Genomic DNA, 15,431 nt, shown 5'->3' on the forward strand with positions numbered 1-15,431 from the left:
GTTAGTGGAAAGTTCCACATTGTTTTGAAATGCTGGATATTGAACCCAGGACCTTTGTTGCAAAAAAATACTTAACAAATGCACAACTTTCTTTGTTGATGCTGGGGTTTGAACCCAGGACATCATATAAGCAAAGCATATTCTCTACCACTGAACTACTGACCCTTGTGAAAGTTGGGTTGAGTTACTATTTTTCAAACATAAATTAGGCAGAGAGAAATGCACAATAGATAAAGCTTTGAGTTGATGAAGAACTTTCATTGGAGATGCTGGGGATTGAACCCAGGACCTTACACATGCAAAGCATGCGGTCTAACACTGAGCTACATCCCCTGATGAACAGAAGCAAGTTTCCTGCAAGCTAGTGGAAAGTTCCACTTCGCTTTGAAATGCTGGGGATTGTCAGCATTTAAAAGCAACTCAGATTGCACATTACTTTGAAATGCTGAGGATTGAACCCAGGACCTTTGTTGCAAAAAAATAACTCAACAATTCAACAACTTTCATTGGTGATGCTGGCGATTGAACCCACCCAGATAGCAAAATTGCTCTGGCCCAGATCCGGCCCACACTTTACACTTTCATCTGGCCCACTACCCACGTGGAATGATGGCACTTGGGCGGTCCGCTCCCGTTTGCCAGATTTAGGCCGCAATCAAGCCATAGCAACGGCGCATGTCAGCCATGAACAAAACGCATGAAGCAGAACTGGCCCACATCTGGCAGGACCTCATACATGCGAAGCATGCGCTCTACCACTGAGCTACACCCCCTGGTGAACAGAAGCAAGTTTCCTGCAGGCTACTGGAAAGTTCCACATTGCGTTGAAATGCTGGGGATTGTCAGCATTTCAAAGCAACCCAGGTTGCACAATACTTTGAAATGCTGAGGATTGAAACCAGGACCTTTGTTGCAAAAAAATAACTTGAAAATTCCACAACTTTCCTTGGAAATGCTGGAGATTGAACCCAGGACCTCATACATGCGAAGCATGCGCTCTACCACTGAGCTACATCCCCTGATGAACAGAAGCAAGTTTCCTGCAGGCTAGTGGAAAGCTTCATATTGCTTTGAAATGCTGGGGATAGTCAGCATTTCTAAACAACCCAGGTTGCACATTGCTTTGAAATGCTGGGGATTGAACCCAGGACCTTTGTTGCAAAAAAAAAAAAATTGACAATTCTACAACTTTCCTTGGAGATGCTGGGGATTGAACCTAGGACCCCATACATGCAAAGGATGTGCTCTACCACTGAGCTACATCCCCTGATGAACAGAAGTAAGTTTCCTGCAGGCTAGTGGAAAGTTCCACATTGCTTTGAAATGCTGGGGATTGAACCCAGGACCTTTGTTTCAAAGAAGGATAACTTGACAATTCACCAACTTTCATTGTTGACTCTGGAGTTTGAACCCAGGACCTCATATATGCAAATAATATTCTCTACAACTGAGCTTCTTAACCTTGTGAAAGTTGCATTGAGTTCCATGTGCCTTGTACTAAAGCTAGTTGCTATTTTTCAAACATAAATTAGGCAGAGAGAAATGCACAACAGAAAAAGCTTTGAGATGATGAATAACTTTCATTGGAGATGCTGGGGATTTAACCCAGGACCTCATACATGCGAAGCATGCGCTCTACCACTGAGCTACATCCCCTGATGAACAGATGTAAGTTTCCTGCAGGCTACTGGAAAGTTCCACATTGCTTTGAAATGCTGGGGATTGTCAGCATTTCAAAGCAACCCAGGTTGCACAATACTTTGAAATGCTGAGGATTGAAACCAGGACCTTTGTTGCAAAAAAATAACTTGAAAATTCCACAACTTTCCTTGGAGATGCTGGGGATTGAACCCAGGACCTCATACATGCGAAGCATACGCTCTACCACTGAGCTACATCCCCTGATGAACAGACGCAAGTTTCCTGCAGGCTAGTGGAAAGCTTCATATTGCTTCACATTGGGATTGTCAGCATTTCTAAGCAACCCAGGTTGCACATTGCTTTGAAATGCTGGGGATTGAACTTAGGAACTTTGTTGCAAAAAAAGATAACTTGACAATTCCACAACTTTCCTTTGGAGGTGCTGGGGATTGAACCCAGGGTCTCATACAGGCAAAGCATGTGCTCTACCACTGAGCAACAACCCCTGATAAACTAAACAAAGTTTCCTGCAGCCTAGTGGAAAGTTCCACATTGTTTTAAAATGCAGGAGATTGAACCCAGGTCCTTTAATTGCAAAAAAATAGCTTGACAAATCCACAACTTTCATTGTTGACGCTGGGGTTTGAACCCAAGACCTCATATATGCAAAGCATGTGCTCTACCTTTGAGCTACATCCCCTGATGAACAGAAGTAAGTTTCCTGCAGGCTAGTGGAAAGTTCCACATTGCTTTGAAATGCTGGGGAATGAACCCAGGACCTTTGTTGCAAAAAAGGATAACTTGACAATTCGACAACTTTCAATGTTGACGCTGGGGTTTGAACCCAGGACCTCATATATGCAAATAATATTCTCTACAACTGAGCTTCTTGACCTTGTGAAAGTTGCATTGAGTACCATGTGCCTTGTACTAAAGCTATTTGCTATTTTTCAAACATTAATTAGGCAGAGAGAAATGCACAACAGAAAAAGCTTTGAGATGATGAATAACTTTCATTGGAGATGCTGGGGATTGAACCCAGGACCTCATACATGCGAAGCATGCGCTCTACCACTGAGCTACATCCCCTAACAAACAGAAGCAAGTTTCCTGCAGGCTACTGGAAAGTTCCACGTTGCTTTGAAATGCTGGGGATTGTCAGCATTTCAAAGCAACCCAGGTTGCACAATATTTTGAAATGCTGGGGATTGAACCCAGGACCTTTGTTGCAAAGCATATTCTCTACCACTGAACTTCTGACCCTTGTGAAAGTTGGGTTGAGTTACTATTTTTCAAACATAAATTAGGCAGAGAGAAATGCACAATAGATAAAGCTTTGAGTTGATGAATAACTTCCATTGGAGATGCTGGGGATTGAAACCAGGACCTCATACATGCAAAGCATGCGGTCTAACACTGAGCTACATCCCCTGATAAACAAAAGCAAGTTTCCTGCAGGCTAGTGGAAAGTTCCACATTGCTTTGAAATGCTGGGTATTGTCAGCATTTCAAAGCAACTCAGATTGCACATTACTTTAAAAGGCAGGAGATTGAACCCAGGTCCTTTAATTGCAAAAAAAAAGCTTGACAAATCCACAACTTTCATTGTTGACGCTGGGGTTTGAACCCAGGACCTTTGTTGCAAAAAAGATGAATTGACAACTCCAGAACTTTCCTTGGAGATGCTGGGGATTGAACCCAGGACCTCATACATGCGAAGCATGCGCTCTACCACTGAGCTACATCCCCTGATGAACAGAAGCAAGTTTCTTGCAGCCTAGTGGAAAGCTTCACATTGCTTTGAAATGCTGGGGATAGTCAGCATTTCTTAACAACCCAGGTTGCACATTGCTTTGAAATGCTGGGGATTGAACCCAGGACCTTTGTTGCAAAAAAAATAAATTGACAATTCTACAACTTTCCTTGGAGATGCTGGGGATTGAACCTAGGACCCCATACATGCAAAGGATGTGCTCTACCACTGAGCTACATTCCCTGATGAACAGAAGTAAGTTTCCTGCAGGCTAGTGGAAAGTTCCACATTGCTTTGAAATGCTGGGGATTGAACCCAGGACCTCATACATGCGAAGCATGCGCTCTACCACTGAGCTACATCCCCTGACGAACAGAACCAAGTTTCCTGCAGGCTAGTGGAAAGCTTCATATTGCTTCACATTGGGATTGTCAGCATTTCTAAGCAACCCAGGTTGCACATTGCTTTGAAATGCTGGGGATTGAACTTAGGAACTTTGTTGCAAAAAAAGATAACTTGACAATTCCAAAACTTTCCTTTGGAGATGCTGGGGATTGAACCCAGGGTCTCATACAGGCAAAGCATGTGCTCTACCACTGAGCAACAAACCCTGATAAACTAAACAAAGTTTCCTGCAGCCTAGTGGAAAGTTCCACATTGTTTTAAAATGCAGGAGATTGAACCCAGGTCCTTTAATTGCAAAAAAAAAAGCTTGACAAATCCACAACTTTCATTGTTGACGCTGGGGTTTGAACCTAAGACCTCATACATGCAAAGCATGTGCTCTACCATTGAGCTACATCCCCTGATGAACAGAGGTAAGTTTCCTGCAGGCTAGTGGAAAGTTCCACATTGCTTTGAAATGCTGGGGAATGAACCCAGGACCTTTGTTGCAAAAAAGGATAACTTGACAATTCGACAACTTTCAATGTTGACGCTGGGGTTTGAACCCAGGACCTCATATATGCAAATAATATTCTCTACAACTGAGCTTCTTAACCTTGTGAAAGTTGCATTGAGTACCATGTGCCTTGTACTAAAGCTATTTGCTATTTTTCAAACATTAATTAGGCAGAGAGAAATGCACAACAGAAAAAGCTTTGAGATGATGAATAACTTTCATTGGAGATGCTGGGGATTGAACCCAGGACCTCATACATGCGAAGCATGCGCTCTACCACTGAGCTACATCCCCTGATGAACGGATGCAAGTTTCCTGCAGGCTACTGGAAAGTTCCACATTGCTTTGAAATGCTGGGGATTGTCAGCATTTCAAAGCAACCCAGGTTGCACAATACTTTGAAATGCAGAGGATTGAAACCAGGACCTTTGTTGCAAAAAAATCACTTGAAAATTGCACAATTTTCCTTGGAGATGCTGAGGATTGAACCCAGGACCTCATACATGCGAAGCATGCGCTCTACCACTGAGCTACATCCCCTAACGAACAGAAGCAAGTTTCCTGCAGGCTACTGGAAAGTTCCACGTTGCTTTGAAATGCTGGGGATTGTCAGCATTTCAAAGCAACCCAGGTTGCACAATATTTTGAAATGCTGGGGATTGAACCCAGGACCTTTGTTGCAAAGCATATTCTCTAACACTGAACTTCTGACCCTTGTGAAAGTTGGGTTGAGTTACTATTTTTCAAACATAAATTAGGCAGAGAGAAATGCACAATAGATAAAGCTTTGAGTTGATGAATAACTTCCATTGGAGATGCTGGGGATTGAAACCAGGACCTCTTCATGCAAAGCATGCGGTCTAACACTGAGCTACATCCCCTGATGAACAAAAGCAAGTTTCCTGCAGTCTAGTGGAAAGTTCCACATTGCTTTGAAATGCTGGGGATTGTCAGCATTTCAAAGCAACTCAGATTGCACAATACTTTAAAAGGCAGGAGATTGAACCCAGGTCCTTTAATTGCAAAAAAATAGCTTGACAAATCCACAACTTTCATTGTTGACGCTGGGGTTTTAACCCAGGACCTTTGTTGCAAAAAAGATGAATTGACAACTCCAGAACTTTCCTTGGAGATGCTGGGGATTGAACCCAGGACCTCATACATGCGAAGCATGCGCTCTACCACTGAGCTACATCCCCTGATGAACATAAGCAAGTTTCTTGCAGCCTAGTGGAAAGCTTCACATTGCTTTGAAATGCTGGGGATAGTCAGCATTTCTAAACAACCCAGGTTGCACATTGCTTTGAAATGCTGGGGATTGAACCCAGGACCTTTGTTGCAAAAAATAAATAAATTGACAATTCTACAACTTTCCTTGGAGATGCTGGGGATTGAACCTAGGACCCCATACATGCAAAGGATGTGCTCTACCACTGAGCTACATCCCCTGATGAACAGAAGTAAGTTTCCTGCAGGCTAGTGGAAAGTTCCACATTGCTTTGAAATGCTGGGGATTGAACCCAGGACCTTTGTTTCAAAGAAGGATAACTTGACAATTCGACAACTTTCATTGTTGACTCTGGAGTTTGAACCCAGGACCTCATATATGCAAATAATATTCTCTACAACTGAGCTTCTTAACCTTGTGAAAGTTGCATTGAGTTCCATGTGCCTTGTACTAAAGCTAGTTGCTATTTTTCAAACATAAATTAGGCAGAGAGAAATGCACAACAGAAAAAGCTTTGAGATGATGAATAACTTTCATTGGAGATGCTGGGGATTGAACCCAGGACCTCATACATGCGAAGCATGCGCTCTACCACTGAGCTACATCCCCTGATGAACAAATGTAAGTTTCCTGCAGGCTACTGGAAAGTTCCACATTGCTTTGAAATGCTGGGGATTGTCAGCATTTCAAAGCAACCTAGGTTGCACAATACTTTGAAATGCTGAGGATTGAAACCAGGACCTTTGTTGCAAAAAAATAACTTGAAAATTCCACAACTTTCCTTGGAGATGCTGGGGATTGAACCCAGGACCTCATACATGCGAAGCATGCGCTCTACCACTGAGCTACATCCCCTGATGAACAGACGCAAGTTTCCTGCAGGCTAGTGGAAAGCTTCATATTGCTTCACATTGGGATTGTCAGCATTTCTAAGCAACCCAGGTTGCACATTGCTTTGAAATGCTGGGGATTGAACTTAGGAACTTTGTTGCAAAAAAAGATAACTTGACAATTCCACAACTTTCCTTTGGAGATGCTGGGGATTGAACCCAGGGTCTCATACAGGCAAAGCATGTGCTCTACCACTGAGCAACAACCCCTGATAAACTAAACAAAGTTTCCTGCAGCCTAGTGGAAAGTTCCACATTGTTTTAAAATGCAGGAGATTGAACCCAGGTCCTTTAATTGCAAAAAAAAATAGCTTGACAGATCCACAACTTTCATTGTTGACGCTGGGGTTTGAACCCAAGACCTCATACATGCAAAGCATGTGCTCTACCATTGAGCTACATCCCTTGATGAACAGAAGTAAGTTTCCTGAAGGCTTGTGGAAAGTTCCACATTGCTTTGAAATGCTGGGGAATGAACCCAGGACCTTTGTTGCAAAAAAGGATAACTTGACAATTCGACAACTTTCAATGTTGATGCTGGGGTTTGAACCCAGGACCTCATATATGCAAATAATATTCTCTACAACTGAGCTTCTTAACCTTGTGAAAGTTGCATTGAGTACCATGTGCCTTGTACTAAAGCTATTTGCTATTTTTCAAACATTAATTAGGCAAAGAGAAATGCACAACAGAAAAAGCTTTGAGATGATGAATAACTTTCATTGGAGATGCTGGGGATTGAACCCAGGACCTCATACATGCGAAGCATGCGCTCTACCACTGAGCTACATCCCCTGATGAACAGATGCAAGTTTCCTGCAAGCTAGTGGAAAGTTCCACTTTGCTTTGAAATACTGGGGATTGTCAGCATTTAAAAGCAACTCAGATTGCACATTACTTTGAAATGCTGAGGATTGAACCCAGGACCTTTGTTGCAAAAAAGATGAATTGACAACTCCTGAACTTTCCTTGGAGGTGCTGGGGATTGAACCCAGGACCTCATACATGCGAATAATGCGCTCTACCACTGAGCTACATCCCCTGATGAACAGAAGCAAGTTTCTTGCAGCCTAGTGGAAAGCTTCACATTGCTTTGAAATGCTGGGGATAGTCAGCATTTCTAAACAACCCAGGTTGCACATTGCTTTGAAATGCTGGGGATTGAACCCAGGACCTTTGTTGCAAAAAAAATAAATTGACAATTCTACAACTTTCCTTGGAGATGCTGGGGATTGAACCTAGGACCCCATACATGCAAAGGATGTGCTCTACCACTGAGCTACATCCCCTGATGAACAGAAGAAAGTTTCTTGCAGGCTAGTGGAAAGTTCCACATTGCTTTGAAATGCTGGGGATTGAACCCAGGACCTTTGTTTCAAAGAAGGATAACTTGACAATTCGACAACTTTCATTGTTGACTCTGGGGTTTGAACCCAGGACCTCATATATGCAAATAATATTCTCTACAACTGAGCTTCTTAACCTTGTGAAAGTTGCATTGAGTTCCATGTGCCTTGTACTAAAGCTAGTTGCTATTTTTCAAACATAAATTAGGCAGAGAGAAATGCACAACAGAAAAAGCTTTGAGATGATGAATAACTTTCATTGGAGATGCTGGGGATTGAACCCAGGACCTCATACATGCGAAGCATGCGCTCTACCACTGAGCTACATCCCCTGATGAACAGATGTAAGTTTCCTGCAGGCTACTGGAAAGTTCCACATTGCTTTGAAATGCTGGGGATTGTCAGCATTTCAAAGCAACCCAGGTTGCACATTGCTTTGAAATGCTGGGGATTGAACCCAGGACCTTTGTTGCAAAAAAAAAAAAAATTGACAATTCTACAACTTTCCTTGGAGATGCTGGGGATTGAACCTAGGACCCCATACATGCAAAGGATGTGCTCTACCACTGAGCTACATCCCCTGATGAACAGAAGTAAGTTTCCTGCAGGCTAGTGGAAAGTTCCACATTGCTTTGAAATGCTGGGGATTGAACCCAGGACCTTTGTTTCAAAGAAGGATAACTTGACAATTCGACAACTTTCATTGTTGACTCTGGAGTTTGAACCCAGGACCTCATATATGCAAATAATATTCTCTACAACTGAGCTTCTTAACCTTGTGAAAGTTGCATTGAGTTCCATGTGCCTTGTACTAAAGCTAGTTGCTATTTTTCAAACATAAATTAGGCAGAGAGAAATGCACAACAGAAAAAGCTTTGAGATGATGAATAACTTTCATTGGAGATGCTGGGGATTGAACCCAGGACCTCATACATGCGAAGCATGCGCTCTACCACTGAGCTACATCCCCTGATGAACAGATGCAAGTTTCCTGCAGGCTACTTGAAAGTTCCACATTGCTTTGAAATGCTGGGGATTGTCAGCATTTCAAAGCAACCCAGGTTGCACAATACTTTGAAATGCTGAGGATTGAAACCAGGACCTTTGTTGCAAAAAAATCACTTGAAAATTGCACAACTTTCCTTGGAGATGCTGAGGATTGAACCCAGGACCTCATACATGTGAAGCATGCGCTCTACCACTGAGCTACATCCCCTAACGAACAGAAGCAAGTTTCCTGCAGGCTACTGGAAAGTTCCACGTTGCTTTGAAATGCTGGGGATTGTCAGCATTTCAAAGCAACCCAGGTTGCACAATATTTTGAAATGCTGGGGATTGAACCCAGGACCTTTGTTGCAAAGCATATTCTCTACCACTGAACTTCTGACCCTTGTGAAAGTTGGGTTGAGTTACTATTTTTCAAACATAAATTAGGCAGAGAGAAATGCACAATAGATAAAGCTTTGAGTTGATGAATAACTTCCATTGGAGATGCTGGGGATTGAAACCAGGACCTCATCATGCAAAGCATGCGGTCTAACACTGAGCTACATCCCCTGATGAACAAAAGCAAGTTTCCTGCAGTCTAGTGGAAAGTTCCACATTGCTTTGAAATGCTGGGGATTGTCAGCATTTCAAAGCAACTCAGATTGCACATTACTTTAAAAGGCAGGAGATTGAACCCAGGTCCTTTAATTGCAAAAAAATAGCTTGACAAATCCACAACTTTCATTGTTGACGCTGGGGTTTTAACCCAGGACCTTTGTTGCAAAAAAGATGAATTGACAACTCCAGAACTTTCCTTGGAGATGCTGGGGATTGAACCCAGGACCTCATACATGCGAAGCATGCGCTCTACCACTGAGCTACATCCCCTGATGAACATAAGCAAGTTTCTTGCAGCCTAGTGGAAAGCTTCACATTGCTTTGAAATGCTGGGGATTGTCAGCATTTCAAAGCAACCCAGGTTGCACAATACTTTGAAATGCTGAGGATTGAAACCAGGACCTTTGTTGCAAAAAAATAACTTGAAAATTCCACAACTTTCCTTGGAGATGCTGGGGATTGAACCCAGGACCTCATACATGCGAAGCATGCGCTCTACCACTGAGCTACATCCCCTGATGAACAGAAGCAAGTTTCCTGCAGGCTAGTGGAAAGCTTTACATTGGGATTGTCAGCATTTCTAAGCAACCCAGGTTGCACATTGCTTTGAAATGCTGGAGATTGAACCCAGGAACTTTGTTGCAAAAAAAGATAACTTGACAATTCCACAACCTTCCTTTGGAGATGCTGGGGATTGAACCCAGGACCTCATACAGGCAAAGCATGTGCTCTACCACTGAGCAACATCCCCTGATGAGCTAAATAAAGTTTCCTGCAGCCTAGTGGAAAGTTCCACATTGTTTTAAAATGCAGGAGATTGAACCCAGGTCCTTTAATTGCAAAAAAAAATAGCTTGAGAAATCCACAACTTTCATTGTTGACGCTGGGGTTTGAGCCAAGGAATTCATACATGTAAAGCATTCGCTCTACCACAGAGCTACATCCCCTAATGAACTAAATAAAGTTTCCTGCAGGTTAGTGGAAAGTTCCACATTGTTTTGAAATGCTGGATATTGAACCCAGGACCTTTGTTGCAAAAAAATACTTAACAAATGCACAACTTTCTTTGTTGATGCTGGGGTTTGAACCCAGGACATCATATAAGCAAAGCATATTCTCTACCACTGAACTACTGACCCTTGTGAAAGTTGGGTTGAGTTACTATTTTTCAAACATAAATTAGGCAGAGAGAAATGCACAATAGATAAAGCTTTGAGTTGATGAAGAACTTTCATTGGAGATGCTGGGGATTGAACCCAGGACCTTACACATGCAAAGCATGCGGTCTAACACTGAGCTACATCCCCTGATGAACAGAAGCAAGTTTCCTGCAAGCTAGTGGAAAGTTCCACTTCGCTTTGAAATGCTGGGGATTGTCAGCATTTAAAAGCAACTCAGATTGCACATTACTTTGAAATGCTGAGGATTGAACCCAGGACCTTTGTTGCAAAAAAATAACTCAACAATTCAACAACTTTCATTGGTGATGCTGGCGATTGAACCCACCCAGATAGCAAAATTGCTCTGGCCCAGATCCGGCCCACACTTTACACTTTCATCTGGCCCACTACCCACGTGGAATGATGGCACTTGGGCGGTCCGCTCCCGTTTGCCAGATTTAGGCCGCAATCAAGCCATAGCAACGGCGCATGTCAGCCATGAACAAAACGCATGAAGCAGAACTGGCCCACATCTGGCAGGACCTCATACATGCTAAGCATGCGCTCTACCACTGAGCTACATCCCCTGATAAACAGAAACAAGTGTCCTGCACTCTAGTGGAAAGTTCCACATTGCTTTGAAATGCTGGGGATTGTCAGCATTTCAAAGCAACCCAGGTTGCACATTGCTTTGAAATAATGGGGATTGAACCCAGGACCTTTGTTGCAAAAAAGATCACTTGACAATTCCACAACTTTCCTTTGGAGATGCTGTGGATTGAACCCAGGACCTCATACATGTAAAGCACGTGCTCTACCAATGAGCTACATCCCCTGATGAACTAAACAAAGTTTCCTGCAGCCTAGTGGAAAGTTCCACATTGTTTTGAAATGCTGGAGATTGAACCCAGGTCCTTTGTTGCAAAGAAGGATAACTTGACAATTCAACAACTTTCAATGTTGACGCTGGGGTTTGAACCCAGGACCTCATATATGCAAATAATATTCTCTACAACTGAGCTTAACCTTGTGAAAGTTGCTTTGAGTTCCATGTGCCTTGTACTAAAGCTAGTTGCTATTTTTCAAACATAAATTAGGCAGAGAGAAATGCACAACAGAAAAAGCTTTGAGATGATGAATAACTTTCATTGGAGATGCTGGGGACTGAACCCAGGACCTCATACATGCGAAGCATGCGCTCTACCACTGAGCTACACCCCCTGGTGAACAGAAGCAAGTTTCCTGCAGCCTACTGGAAAGTTCCACATTGCGTTGAAATGCTGGGGATTGTCAGCATTTCAAAGCAACCCAGGTTGCACAATACTTTGAAATGCTGAGGATTGAAACCAGGACCTTTGTTGCAAAAAAATAACTTGAAAATTCCACAACTTTCCTTGGAAATGCTGGAGATTGAACCCAGGACCTCATACATGCGAAGCATGCGCTCTACCACTGAGCTACATCCCCTGATGAACAGAAGCAAGTTTCCTGCAGGCTAGTGGAAAGCTTCATATTGCTTTGAAATGCTGGGGATAGTCAGCATTTCTAAACAACCCAGGTTGCACATTGCTTTGAAATGCTGGGGATTGAACCCAGGACCTTTGTTGCAAAAAAAAAAAAATTGACAATTCTACAACTTTCCTTGGAGATGCTGGGGATTGAACCTAGGACCCCATACATGCAAAGGATGTGCTCTACCACTGAGCTACATCCCCTGATGAACAGAAGTAAGTTTCCTGCAGGCTAGTGGAAAGTTCCACATTGCTTTGAAATGCTGGGGATTGAACCCAGGACCTTTGTTTCAAAGAAGGATAACTTGACAATTCGACAACTTTCATTGTTGACTCTGGAGTTTGAACCCAGGACCTCATATATGCAAATAATATTCTCTACAACTGAGCTTCTTAACCTTGTGAAAGTTGCATTGAGTTCCATGTGCCTTGTACTAAAGCTAGTTGCTATTTTTCAAACATAAATTAGGCAGAGAGAAATGCACAACAGAAAAAGCTTTGAGATGATGAATAACTTTCATTGGAGATGCTGGGGATTGAACCCAGGACCTCATACATGCGAAGCATGCGCTCTACCACTGAGCTACATCCCCTAACAAACAGAAGCAAGTTACCTGCAGGCTACTGGAAAGTTCCACGTTGCTTTGAAATGCTGGGGATTGTCAGCATTTCAAAGCAACCCAGGTTGCACAATATTTTGAAATGCTGGGGATTGAACCCAGGACCTTTGTTGCAAAGCATATTCTCTACCACTGAACTTCTGACCCTTGTGAAAGTTGGGTTGAGTTACTATTTTTCAAACATAAATTAGGCAGAGAGAAATGCACAATAGATAAAGCTTTGAGTTGATGAATAACTTCCATTGGAGATGCTGGGGATTGAAACCAGGACCTCATACATGCAAAGCATGCGGTCTAACACTGAGCTACATCCCCTGATAAACAAAAGCAAGTTTCCTGCAGGCTAGTGGAAAGTTCCACATTGCTTTGAAATGCTGGGTATTGTCAGCATTTCAAAGCAACTCAGATTGCACATTACTTTAAAAGGCAGGAGATTGAACCCAGGTCCTTTAATTGCAAAAAAAAAGCTTGACAAATCCACAACTTTCATTGTTGACGCTGGGGTTTGAACCCAGGACCTTTGTTGCAAAAAAGATGAATTGACAACTCCAGAACTTTCCTTGGAGATGCTGGGGATTGAACCCAGGACCTCATACATGCGAAGCATGCGCTCTACCACTGAGCTACATCCCCTGATGAACAGAAGCAAGTTTCTTGCAGCCTAGTGGAAAGCTTCACATTGCTTTGAAATGCTGGGGATAGTCAGCATTTCTTAACAACCCAGGTTGCACATTGCTTTGAAATGCTGGGGATTGAACCCAGGACCTTTGTTGCAAAAAAAATAAATTGACAATTCTACAACTTTCCTTGGAGATGCTGGGGATTGAACCTAGGACCCCATACATGCAAAGGATGTGCTCTACCACTGAGCTACATTCCCTGATGAACAGAAGTAAGTTTCCTGCAGGCTAGTGGAAAGTTCCACATTGCTTTGAAATGCTGGGGATTGAACCCAGGACCTCATACATGCGAAGCATGCGCTCTACCACTGAGCTACATCCCCTGACGAACAGAACCAAGTTTCCTGCAGGCTAGTGGAAAGCTTCATATTGCTTCACATTGGGATTGTCAGCATTTCTAAGCAACCCAGGTTGCACATTGCTTTGAAATGCTGGGGATTGAACTTAGGAACTTTGTTGCAAAAAAAGATAACTTGACAATTCCAAAACTTTCCTTTGGAGATGCTGGGGATTGAACCCAGGGTCTCATACAGGCAAAGCATGTGCTCTACCACTGAGCAACAAACCCTGATAAACTAAACAAAGTTTCCTGCAGCCTAGTGGAAAGTTCCACATTGTTTTAAAATGCAGGAGATTGAACCCAGGTCCTTTAATTGCAAAAAAAAAAGCTTGACAAATCCACAACTTTCATTGTTGACGCTGGGGTTTGAACCTAAGACCTCATACATGCAAAGCATGTGCTCTACCATTGAGCTACATCCCCTGATGAACAGAGGTAAGTTTCCTGCAGGCTAGTGGAAAGTTCCACATTGCTTTGAAATGCTGGGGAATGAACCCAGGACCTTTGTTGCAAAAAAGGATAACTTGACAATTCGACAACTTTCAATGTTGACGCTGGGGTTTGAACCCAGGACCTCATATATGCAAATAATATTCTCTACAACTGAGCTTCTTAACCTTGTGAAAGTTGCATTGAGTACCATGTGCCTTGTACTAAAGCTATTTGCTATTTTTCAAACATTAATTAGGCAGAGAGAAATGCACAACAGAAAAAGCTTTGAGATGATGAATAACTTTCATTGGAGATGCTGGGGATTGAACCCAGGACCTCATACATGCGAAGCATGCGCTCTACCACTGAGCTACATCCCCTGATGAACGGATGCAAGTTTCCTGCAGGCTACTGGAAAGTTCCACATTGCTTTGAAATGCTGGGGATTGTCAGCATTTCAAAGCAACCCAGGTTGCACAATACTTTGAAATGCAGAGGATTGAAACCAGGACCTTTGTTGCAAAAAAATCACTTGAAAATTGCACAATTTTCCTTGGAGATGCTGAGGATTGAACCCAGGACCTCATACATGCGAAGCATGCGCTCTACCACTGAGCTACATCCCCTAACGAACAGAAGCAAGTTTCCTGCAGGCTACTGGAAAGTTCCACGTTGCTTTGAAATGCTGGGGATTGTCAGCATTTCAAAGCAACCCAGGTTGCACAATATTTTGAAATGCTGGGGATTGAACCCAGGACCTTTGTTGCAAAGCATATTCTCTAACACTGAACTTCTGACCCTTGTGAAAGTTGGGTTGAGTTACTATTTTTCAAACATAAATTAGGCAGAGAGAAATGCACAATAGATAAAGCTTTGAGTTGATGAATAACTTCCATTGGAGATGCTGGGGATTGAAACCAGGACCTCTTCATGCAAAGCATGCGGTCTAACACTGAGCTACATCCCCTGATGAACAAAAGCAAGTTTCCTGCAGTCTAGTGGAAAGTTCCACATTGCTTTGAAATGCTGGGGATTGTCAGCATTTCAAAGCAACTCAGATTGCACAATACTTTAAAAGGCAGGAGATTGAACCCAGGTCCTTTAATTGCAAAAAAATAGCTTGACAAATCCACAACTTTCATTGTTGACGCTGGGGTTTTAACCCAGGACCTTTGTTGCAAAAAAGATGAATTGACAACTCCAGAACTTTCCTTGGAGATGCTGGGGATTGAACCCAGGACCTCATACATGCGAAGCATGCGCTCTACCACTGAGCTACATCCCCTGATGAACATAAGCAAGTTTCTTGCAGCCTAGTGGAAAG

The 15,431-nt window shown here is 42.8% G+C and overlaps 26 non-coding genes across 26 annotated transcripts; all 26 read right to left on the reverse strand.

The window, feature by feature from the left end:
- Positions 1 to 947: 947 nt before the first annotated feature.
- On the reverse strand, positions 948 to 1,019 carry trnaa-cgc (transfer RNA alanine (anticodon CGC)). The gene has a single exon. It is a non-coding gene; the product is annotated as a tRNA-Ala (tRNA).
- A 565-nt stretch (positions 1,020 to 1,584) lies between these two features.
- On the reverse strand, positions 1,585 to 1,656 carry trnaa-cgc (transfer RNA alanine (anticodon CGC)). Its single transcript has one exon. It is a non-coding gene; the product is annotated as a tRNA-Ala (tRNA).
- A 174-nt stretch (positions 1,657 to 1,830) lies between these two features.
- On the reverse strand, positions 1,831 to 1,902 carry trnaa-cgc (transfer RNA alanine (anticodon CGC)). The gene has a single exon. It is a non-coding gene; the product is annotated as a tRNA-Ala (tRNA).
- A 756-nt stretch (positions 1,903 to 2,658) lies between these two features.
- Positions 2,659 to 2,730, reverse strand: trnaa-cgc (transfer RNA alanine (anticodon CGC)). Its single transcript has one exon. It is a non-coding gene; the product is annotated as a tRNA-Ala (tRNA).
- A 588-nt stretch (positions 2,731 to 3,318) lies between these two features.
- On the reverse strand, positions 3,319 to 3,390 carry trnaa-cgc (transfer RNA alanine (anticodon CGC)). Its single transcript has one exon. It is a non-coding gene; the product is annotated as a tRNA-Ala (tRNA).
- A 298-nt stretch (positions 3,391 to 3,688) lies between these two features.
- Positions 3,689 to 3,760, reverse strand: trnaa-cgc (transfer RNA alanine (anticodon CGC)). Its single transcript has one exon. It is a non-coding gene; the product is annotated as a tRNA-Ala (tRNA).
- A 757-nt stretch (positions 3,761 to 4,517) lies between these two features.
- trnaa-cgc (transfer RNA alanine (anticodon CGC)) lies at positions 4,518 to 4,589 on the reverse strand. Its single transcript has one exon. It is a non-coding gene; the product is annotated as a tRNA-Ala (tRNA).
- A 174-nt stretch (positions 4,590 to 4,763) lies between these two features.
- Positions 4,764 to 4,835, reverse strand: trnaa-cgc (transfer RNA alanine (anticodon CGC)). The gene has a single exon. It is a non-coding gene; the product is annotated as a tRNA-Ala (tRNA).
- Positions 4,836 to 5,422: 587 nt separating this feature from the next.
- trnaa-cgc (transfer RNA alanine (anticodon CGC)) lies at positions 5,423 to 5,494 on the reverse strand. Its single transcript has one exon. It is a non-coding gene; the product is annotated as a tRNA-Ala (tRNA).
- A 566-nt stretch (positions 5,495 to 6,060) lies between these two features.
- On the reverse strand, positions 6,061 to 6,132 carry trnaa-cgc (transfer RNA alanine (anticodon CGC)). Its single transcript has one exon. It is a non-coding gene; the product is annotated as a tRNA-Ala (tRNA).
- Positions 6,133 to 6,306: 174 nt separating this feature from the next.
- trnaa-cgc (transfer RNA alanine (anticodon CGC)) lies at positions 6,307 to 6,378 on the reverse strand. Its single transcript has one exon. It is a non-coding gene; the product is annotated as a tRNA-Ala (tRNA).
- Positions 6,379 to 7,136: 758 nt separating this feature from the next.
- trnaa-cgc (transfer RNA alanine (anticodon CGC)) lies at positions 7,137 to 7,208 on the reverse strand. Its single transcript has one exon. It is a non-coding gene; the product is annotated as a tRNA-Ala (tRNA).
- A 175-nt stretch (positions 7,209 to 7,383) lies between these two features.
- On the reverse strand, positions 7,384 to 7,455 carry trnaa-cgc (transfer RNA alanine (anticodon CGC)). The gene has a single exon. It is a non-coding gene; the product is annotated as a tRNA-Ala (tRNA).
- A 564-nt stretch (positions 7,456 to 8,019) lies between these two features.
- On the reverse strand, positions 8,020 to 8,091 carry trnaa-cgc (transfer RNA alanine (anticodon CGC)). Its single transcript has one exon. It is a non-coding gene; the product is annotated as a tRNA-Ala (tRNA).
- Positions 8,092 to 8,657: 566 nt separating this feature from the next.
- Positions 8,658 to 8,729, reverse strand: trnaa-cgc (transfer RNA alanine (anticodon CGC)). Its single transcript has one exon. It is a non-coding gene; the product is annotated as a tRNA-Ala (tRNA).
- Positions 8,730 to 9,562: 833 nt separating this feature from the next.
- Positions 9,563 to 9,634, reverse strand: trnaa-cgc (transfer RNA alanine (anticodon CGC)). The gene has a single exon. It is a non-coding gene; the product is annotated as a tRNA-Ala (tRNA).
- A 174-nt stretch (positions 9,635 to 9,808) lies between these two features.
- On the reverse strand, positions 9,809 to 9,880 carry trnaa-cgc (transfer RNA alanine (anticodon CGC)). Its single transcript has one exon. It is a non-coding gene; the product is annotated as a tRNA-Ala (tRNA).
- Positions 9,881 to 11,287: 1,407 nt separating this feature from the next.
- On the reverse strand, positions 11,288 to 11,359 carry trnav-uac (transfer RNA valine (anticodon UAC)). Its single transcript has one exon. It is a non-coding gene; the product is annotated as a tRNA-Val (tRNA).
- Positions 11,360 to 11,673: 314 nt separating this feature from the next.
- trnaa-cgc (transfer RNA alanine (anticodon CGC)) lies at positions 11,674 to 11,745 on the reverse strand. The gene has a single exon. It is a non-coding gene; the product is annotated as a tRNA-Ala (tRNA).
- Positions 11,746 to 11,919: 174 nt separating this feature from the next.
- On the reverse strand, positions 11,920 to 11,991 carry trnaa-cgc (transfer RNA alanine (anticodon CGC)). Its single transcript has one exon. It is a non-coding gene; the product is annotated as a tRNA-Ala (tRNA).
- A 565-nt stretch (positions 11,992 to 12,556) lies between these two features.
- On the reverse strand, positions 12,557 to 12,628 carry trnaa-cgc (transfer RNA alanine (anticodon CGC)). Its single transcript has one exon. It is a non-coding gene; the product is annotated as a tRNA-Ala (tRNA).
- A 588-nt stretch (positions 12,629 to 13,216) lies between these two features.
- Positions 13,217 to 13,288, reverse strand: trnaa-cgc (transfer RNA alanine (anticodon CGC)). Its single transcript has one exon. It is a non-coding gene; the product is annotated as a tRNA-Ala (tRNA).
- Positions 13,289 to 13,586: 298 nt separating this feature from the next.
- Positions 13,587 to 13,658, reverse strand: trnaa-cgc (transfer RNA alanine (anticodon CGC)). The gene has a single exon. It is a non-coding gene; the product is annotated as a tRNA-Ala (tRNA).
- Positions 13,659 to 14,415: 757 nt separating this feature from the next.
- Positions 14,416 to 14,487, reverse strand: trnaa-cgc (transfer RNA alanine (anticodon CGC)). Its single transcript has one exon. It is a non-coding gene; the product is annotated as a tRNA-Ala (tRNA).
- A 174-nt stretch (positions 14,488 to 14,661) lies between these two features.
- trnaa-cgc (transfer RNA alanine (anticodon CGC)) lies at positions 14,662 to 14,733 on the reverse strand. The gene has a single exon. It is a non-coding gene; the product is annotated as a tRNA-Ala (tRNA).
- Positions 14,734 to 15,320: 587 nt separating this feature from the next.
- On the reverse strand, positions 15,321 to 15,392 carry trnaa-cgc (transfer RNA alanine (anticodon CGC)). Its single transcript has one exon. It is a non-coding gene; the product is annotated as a tRNA-Ala (tRNA).
- Between the last annotated feature and the right edge of the window lie 39 nt (positions 15,393 to 15,431).

This window comes from Pseudorasbora parva, chromosome 20, assembly GCF_024679245.1.
Source record: "Pseudorasbora parva isolate DD20220531a chromosome 20, ASM2467924v1, whole genome shotgun sequence".
NCBI lineage: Eukaryota > Metazoa > Chordata > Actinopteri > Cypriniformes > Gobionidae > Pseudorasbora > Pseudorasbora parva.